The sequence below is a fragment of the Choristoneura fumiferana genome, unplaced genomic scaffold (genome assembly GCF_025370935.1).
Source record: "Choristoneura fumiferana unplaced genomic scaffold, NRCan_CFum_1 Sck3bRy_356;HRSCAF=692_pilon, whole genome shotgun sequence".
Taxonomy (NCBI): Eukaryota; Metazoa; Arthropoda; class Insecta; order Lepidoptera; family Tortricidae; genus Choristoneura; species Choristoneura fumiferana.
Window position 1 is genome coordinate 1 of NW_027413009.1, and position 8136 is coordinate 8136.

Consider the following 8136-nt stretch of genomic DNA (forward strand, 5'->3'; position numbering starts at 1 on the left):
ATTAGGACTGCGGGTGCGTTGCCGGCCTTGCAATAGGCGATACACTCGCCTTTTGAAGGTACCCAAATCATAGCTAGATGGAAAAACCCCAGCAGCGAGTCCATTCCATATTTTACACGTGCGAGGTAGAAAGGAACGTTTAAACCGCACAGTGGAAGAGCACCAATCATCGAGATGGTGCGGGTGAAAACCACCCTTATGCCGAGTGCTACGGTGATGGAACTTAGCAGCTGGGATGAGATTGAAGAGTTCGTCGCAACACTCCCCATTGTACATTACGTATGTGGCAACACATGCTGAGTGGAAACCTTTTTGGTGTCCTGTCGTGTCACCACATATTTTAGTTTCTATTGTTAGTGTTAGTCGAAAATACAAACTGAAATATAGATGCATAGAAAAACCAGAAAAATAAGACCAGCGCTGGGAATCGAACCCAGGTCCTCGGCATTCCGTGCCACGTGCTATACCACTACACCACCACTGGACAGTGATACAGACACGAATTTCTCCTATGCACCACATATCTCAGCTTGTTTGTTTTCTTATTTAGTCACTTAAGCAGCGAAATTTGGAATTGAAATAAAAAATACAAAAAGATTCCAAAAACACAATCTTAGTTAGTTTTAGTATTATTACTGTGCGGTGGTGGTACTGATGGAACCAAATAAATCTTTCTTTCTTTCTTTCTAGATCCTATAAAAAACGCAGAGATAACTAACGTCTCTGCGTAGGGCCAAGGATCAAGTCTTAGTGCGTAGTCATTTCGTGGTGTTATGCAATTATACTTTTATTTATCCAGTAGCTCGCAGCTTCTATTGTTGTAGCTTCTGCTTTTGGAGAGTAAACTAACTGCCGTTTTGGTTTACCGGTAGATAACAACAATTTGGTACCGACTGTGTAATTGCATACTTTCTTTATTGTGCGATAGGATATTGCAAACTAATTTTATTTAATAAATATCACGCAATATATCTCAATACGTCCTCAGACTCGGTGGAGCGATGATCTTCGCAGGGCGGCTGCAAGAGCTGGATGAGAGTAGCCGAGGATCGTGCTCAGTGGCGTGCCATGGGAGAGCCTATGTCCAGCAGTGGACGAACATAGGCTGATGATGATGATGATGACGCAATATATACAATAGTTAAGGATATGCATAATTCACAATTGTTGAGTTCTTGGCGTTATTTAATTTTGCGAATTTCGACATAATAAAATTAGAGGTTTTTTGGGAAGTTCAATGAAAGCTCAGAGATACGTGCGTTAGCTTCAATAATTATTTTCGAACAATTTTTACATAAATCGAGGATAAGGGGTAGCGGTAACAGTGAAGACAGTGACGTAGGCGTGACGTAGCTGTATCACGACATCAAGCGACGTTTCTATTGGCCACACATGATGCGATCTAATATGCGGTTCTGTAGATCCTCGCTAGATGGCGCTGCAGAGGTCTGAACATACCCCCGGCCTTGAAAGGACTGACTTTCGAAATCAGGCTTCACTTGGTTTCTGGTCATCAGGCTGAGATATCAGGGGACAGATTTTTGTGAAAGCACGTCTCACGATGCCTGACGCTGTCTGGATGTCTGCGACCCTTGATATGCCGTCCTTTCCGGGAATGGTTTTGATGACACGCCCCAGATGCCACCGCAATGGAGGAAGGTTGTCGTCCTTTATGACCACTAGCGTGTTGGGATGAAGCGTGCTGGTATTGAGTCTCCATTTTGATCGCACCTGCAACTCCGAGATGTACTCCTTTGCCCAGCGCTCCCAAAAGTGTTGTCGAATTTGTTCAACCATCTGGTACCGTTCGAGACGATGTGCAGGAGTGCTTCGGACGTCTTCGCAAGCGGGTGATGTCAAGGCCCGGCCCACCAGGAAATGTGCGGGGCTAAGAGGAAGGAAATCCTGCGGATCAGAGGACATTGGGGACAAGGGACGAGAGTTGAGTACTGCCTCAATTTGCGTTAGCACTGTGCTGAACTCCTCAAACGTGAGATGAGCATTGCCTACCACGCGACGTAGGTGATGCTTACAACTGCGCACCCCGGCCTCCCACAAACCACCGAAATGTGCCGCGTAAGGTACTATAAATCGAAATTTGATTTGTTGACTAGTTGCATAATCAACAATATCAGGTGCACAACTTGATAAAAAATTGCTAAAGTCGTTGCCAAGACCCACGAAGTTTCTGCCATTATCTGAAAAGATTTCAGAAGGCTTGCCTCGTCGTGACATAAATCGCTTCAGAGCCAGGAGGTACGCACTAGTGGTGAGATCACTCACAAGCTCCAAGTGAATGGCTCGCGTAATAAAACAAATAAATAAACAAATGTAGGCTTTCACAGTTTGAGCGCCTCTGCCTTTGCGGGTTAATATGAAAACTGGCCCAGCATAATCAACTCCACATTTATTGAACGGGTAGGTTGGAGTTATTCTTTCTGCGGGTAGATTTCCCATCAGTGGCGTGAGAGTTTTCCCTCTTAATCGTTTGCATAGTATACAATCATGCACAACCTTTCGCGCTAAGTTCCTACCGCCAATGGGCCACCAATTATTGCGCACGTTAAACAATAGCATTTGAGGTGAAGCATGAAGTAGTTTTTTATGCTCACAGCGAAACAACAAGATTGAAAAGTGATGTGTGCTATCGATTAAAATCGGGTGTTTTTTCTCGAATGAAAAGTGTGGAGAATTTTCTAGGCGACCGCCGACGCGAATTATACTATCATTATCTATGAAAAGTGTTAATTTACTCAAACTGTGTTTAGGATTGAGTGACTGCTTATTAATTAATAACTTGTGAACGTCCGGGAACGATTCGAGCTGAGAAAGTCTGGTTAATAACGCGAGTGATTCGTTCATTTCCTCAGTACTGATACTGCCAGTACGCTTATTGTTTTTATTGCGCGAATTGTAAACAAACCGCAGTAAAAAGGCAGCAGCGCGCAACATGCGAGAAAATTGAGAAAATCTTTGAAATGGAAACCAAGAGCGATCGTCGGTACTGACGGTAAGTGAAAAATTAACGTTAGTTTTAATTTCGGGTAAAATATCATGCACATCATCTAAGCTAGGAATTTGTGATAAATTTGCGCAATCAAAATCATTTTCGTGCAAGAAATTTGGGCCGGTCCACCAGAAACTTGAGTGTACCAGGGCCTCCAGGTCTACGCCGCGTGAAACTAGGTCAGCTGGGTTTTGCTTCCCACTGACATGTCGCCATGGAAGGTCCTTAGTTAACTCATGAATCTCAGTTACGCGGTTTTGTACGAAGGTTTTTAGTAGATTGGGAGGCATACGTAACCAGCCTAACACGATGGTTGAATCCGTCCAAAATATTGTAGAATCGAACTGACAATGCATGCTATTTACAATTTTGTTATATAATTTAGCACCTAAAAGTGCGCCGCACAACTCTAATCGCGGTATACTTAACGGTTTTAACGGTGCGACCTTTCCTTTAGCGCATAACAATCGCACCGATACCTCCAAACTATCACTAACCGTGCGAATATATATACAAGCTCCGTATGCCTCCTGAGAAGCATCTACAAATATATGACACTCTGTGCGTATATAGTTTATACTATTGCCCATTACGTAACGCGGCACTCGGACGGTAGTTAAAACAGCTGATATCGACTTAGTAAACCGGTTCCACGTGCGCGTGACGTCACAGGGAACTTCGTCGTCCCAGTTTAATTTAAGTAACCAAAGACGCTGCAATAAAACCTTTGCCAACATTATTGTAGGGCTTAACAACCCTAAAGGGTCGAAAATTTGCGAAACATGCGATAAAATAGTGCGTTTAGTGACTTTATTATCATTATTTGAGAAATCACATTGGGACTTAAAATAAAATTGGTCTTTAATGTTGTTCCAGCCTATACCCAATGTTTTCGAACTGCAGTTGTCATCGAGTGACAGCTGTTCCAGTGCATCGTCCGGGTTCGAATCACGTGATGAGTTGTCGAAGTTGAATATCCATTTTCTCAGCGGAAAACAACCTAACTGCAATGTTTGCGCGGTTTTATTGCAAATACGTAATAATTCTTGCCTATCACGTGATCCTGTGATCATATCATCGACGTAAAAATCTTCCCTGATCACTCTTTGGACGTCGGGGTCAGCACATTCAGCGGCTAACTGCTTCAAACAACGTACGCTCAAAAACGGCGCGGACGCAGTGCCGTACGTTACGGTATTTAAACGATAAATGTTTAGGGGTTGCGCGGGACTGTCACGCCACAAGATCAGCTGGAGGTCACGTTGCGATTCAGCTATTAGGCATTGGCGGTACATTTTTTCAATGTCTGCGCATGCGACATACCGATGTTGCCTGAATCGTAACAAAATTGCAATGAGGTCACCCTGTATAGCTGGACCGATCATCTGAAGGTCATTAAGTGACGTGCCTGAACTTGACGCCGCGCTCGCATCAAAAACCGCCCTTAACTTCGTAGTTGTGCTGTGTTCGCGTAAGACGCCATGATGAGGCAAGAAATAGTGCGGTGTGTCATAGACTGAAACCTGCGTCATATGTCCTAGATCCTCGTACTCGTGAATAAAGTCGCTGTATAATTGTTTAAGATGTGGTGAGCGCTGTAAGCGTTTCTCAAGCGACAAAAAACGGCGTTCTGCTTGAGAAAAGGTTTCACCTAATAAATCAGGTGATTTTTTAAAGGGTATGCTAACGCAGAACCTCCCGTCACTGTTGCGCGTAGTATAGCGAACAAAGTGCTCCTCGCAAGCCCTTTCCTCGTCGGTGAACGCGGTCCCAACCGTTGGCATATCCTCGATCTCCCAAAATTTGCGTAACAAAGTGTCAGCTGCGTGCGTAAAATTACACTGGATATGGTTGTCAACGCGTGCGTTTAAATTGACAGAACCTGAAATTACCCAGCCTAAATGCGTATTAAGTAGGTAAGGTCCATTGCGTAACCTTATTTTACCCTGCGTAAGTAGATCCCAAAACTTATCGGCGCCTATTAAAATGTCGATAATTTTGTAATCTAAAAATTGCGGATCAGCCAGTTGTACATTATCTGGAATACAGAAATTTGCGCGATTTTCATGTACAATTGGCATTGTAGAAGTGATTTGCGGTAAAACAAAACAATGTAAATTCATAGCGTAGGCATTAATGCGCGATTTAATTGTGATTTCACAGGTCTGTGTGCACTGTGTCACTGAGTTACCTACTCCACGAATCTCATAAGTGGACTGTAATAACGGTGCGTTTAATAATTTAGCAAGTGATTTAGTTATAAAACATCTTTGACTGCCATTGTCAAGTAATACGCGTGCTGTGTGAGATACATTATTGTTATCAGTGACTTCAACAAGGGCAGTTGACAACAGAACTGGTTTGAGAGCGGATTGCTGAGAGCTAAAAGGAATTTCTTGATGCGCATGCGCACTCATTGAAATTGCAGCATTGGACGTCGACGGGGAGGGGGCATAAGCGGGGGCCGCGCCGGCGTTGTTATTGCTAGGAGGATGAATTATAGAATTATGTTTTTTATTGCATGTACGGCACGGCCCGAACAGACACGACTCCACCGTATGACCTGCGCGCAAGCAATTCTCGCACAGATTGTTGTCTTTAATTAATTTTAATTTAGAATCGAAATTAATGTCAAGAAACTTAGCACAGGAATAAAGTGGATGATTTAATTTGCACATTGGACACGTAAACTTAGGAAATCTTTGCGTTTTTGATTGTTTATTATTAGTGGAAACATTGCAGTGCACTTTGTGATTGTGATTAACGTTCGAAGTGTTGTGTTTTTTGTTAGCGTCGGACGAACGATAGGTATCTCGCGTTGTGCTATGTGACGCCTGTAATGTTTCCAACATGTCCGCTCGGCCTTTTAAAAACTGCAATAAATCATCCAGTTCTAGCTTCTTATTTGAATCGTAATTAGTTAAGCTACCTTTATACTGTTCCCACTCGCGTTCAGTGGTCTTATCCAGTTTCGAAACAACAATATAAATTATTAAAGTGTCCCAGTACGACGTGGGTTCGCCTAGGATTTTTAAAGCGCGTAGATTTTTAAGAGTTGCGTCAATCAATTTTCTAATTAATAGATACGACTCTTTATTTAATGGCGGAATCGAAAACAATGATTTAACGTGATTTTGAGTTAATAGCCGGTTGTTATTGTAGCGATTAACAAGGAGCTCCCACGCCACTGCGTAGTTATCAGCTGTTAGTTCAAGGGAGTCAATAACTAGTAACGCACTACCTAATAGTGATGATTTCAGATAGTGAAACTTTTGAACATCACACAAATCAGTGTGATTGTGCACAAGTGATAAAAAAGTGTCCCTGAACTCGAGCCAGTTTTCATATGAACCGTCAAATGTGGGCATTGGTATGGTAGGCAGTTTAATTGATTTTAAATTACTGCTAGAACTTGCGGAGCTATTAGTCATCACACCACCAGTAAGCATAGACTCGGCCAGAGCTAGTGCACCGTAATAACAATCCTCAAACTGATCTCTGTGCGTTAACTGATCTTCGAGATTTGTATCTAATACATTTGCCTCGATTTGACTTTGAAGACTGTTAAATTCGGTGAACAGGCTCGCGGCGCCCTGTATACGCAACTTTAGGTCAATTCGGCCCTGAGAACTTAGTACTTTAGCTTCCTTACAGCTTTTCACATGATTTGAAAACTTAGTGAGTCTAGACTTAAAAATACCGCGTTTCTTAATAAGGTCACGAACAAGTTGCTCACTGCTTTCATCGCAAATCGCCCTGTAAGGAGACTTGTCGCGAGGAGGCTCTAAAGTCATTTTGGTGATTTGTTGAAAATTGGGGTACTCACGTGAACTTTGGACCTTGAAGCTAACACGATTGTGTAACTCGCGCTAGCGATAAGGGCTTTTAACGGTGCACTGATGAGGATTTCTAGCAGTAGCTCACTGAAATTGATATAAGCACAATGTTAAGCAAAAGAAGACAAGGGTTTTGGAACAGGATGGCTGGCCGTCCGTACCGAGACTTGCGCGTTTCGTGTCGATTAAATCGGCGTCCAATTCCAGTCCAATATTCGATCAAGTACGTATTTTTTCTTGAACTACGTGTCCTTGGTGTCTTCAGAATGCTGCATACGCGCCTTCCATCCAGCAAAAAATACAGTTGCGTATGTCGAGTAGAAATTAGACGAATCCAAAGGTACTGCTTCTCGTATAATCGGTGAAGAAGGATCAATATGTTGAGTTCTTGGCGTAATTTACTTTTGCGAATTTCGACATAATAAATTTAGAGATTTTTTGGGAAGTTGAATGAAAGCTCAGAGATACGTGCGTTAGCTTCAATAATTATTTTCGAACATTTTTACATAAATCGAGGATAAGGGGTAGCGGTAACAGTGAAGACAGTGACGTAGGCGTGACGTAGCTGTATCACGACATCAAGCGATGTTTCTATTGGCCACACATGATGCGATCTAATATGCGGTTCTGTAGATCCTCGCTAGATGGCGCTGCAGAGGTCTGAACACATATAAGTATGTGTATATCTGTTGTTACCGTCAATGTACAGTTGCTTAGTTTAAGGGACTAAAGTCAATTGGTGTTAAGTGTCCCATGATATTTTATTTATTTTTATTTAAATGGAAAATTGTCGACTTGAACTTGTCAATTTTGATTTGAACCAAAATTAATACCATCCCAAGTGAATTTTGTCAAATTTGCAATTGTGTTGAAAAATATTTACAACTTTATTTTTTTTTGTTTTAAATTAATTAAACCGAATGGAATAGCGTCCATTTTAAATTGGGAACAAAATAAATCCTACTAATCCTACTAATATTATAAATGCGAAAGTTTGTGAGTGAGTGAGTGAGTGAGTATGTTTGTTACTCTTTCACGCTGAAACGGCTAAACGGATTTGGATGAAATTTGGTATGTAGATAGCTGAACATCTGGAATAAAACATAGGCTACTTTTTATCCCGATATTTCCACGGGATAGGGATAAAATCTCGAAATAATCAACCGCTGGGCTTAGAGTCATGAAATTTGATAAGTAGGTAGCTGGACGTTTGAAATAACACATAGGCTACTTTTTATCCCACGGGATAGGGATAAAATCTTGAACTAATAACCGCTGGGCTTAGAGCCCTGA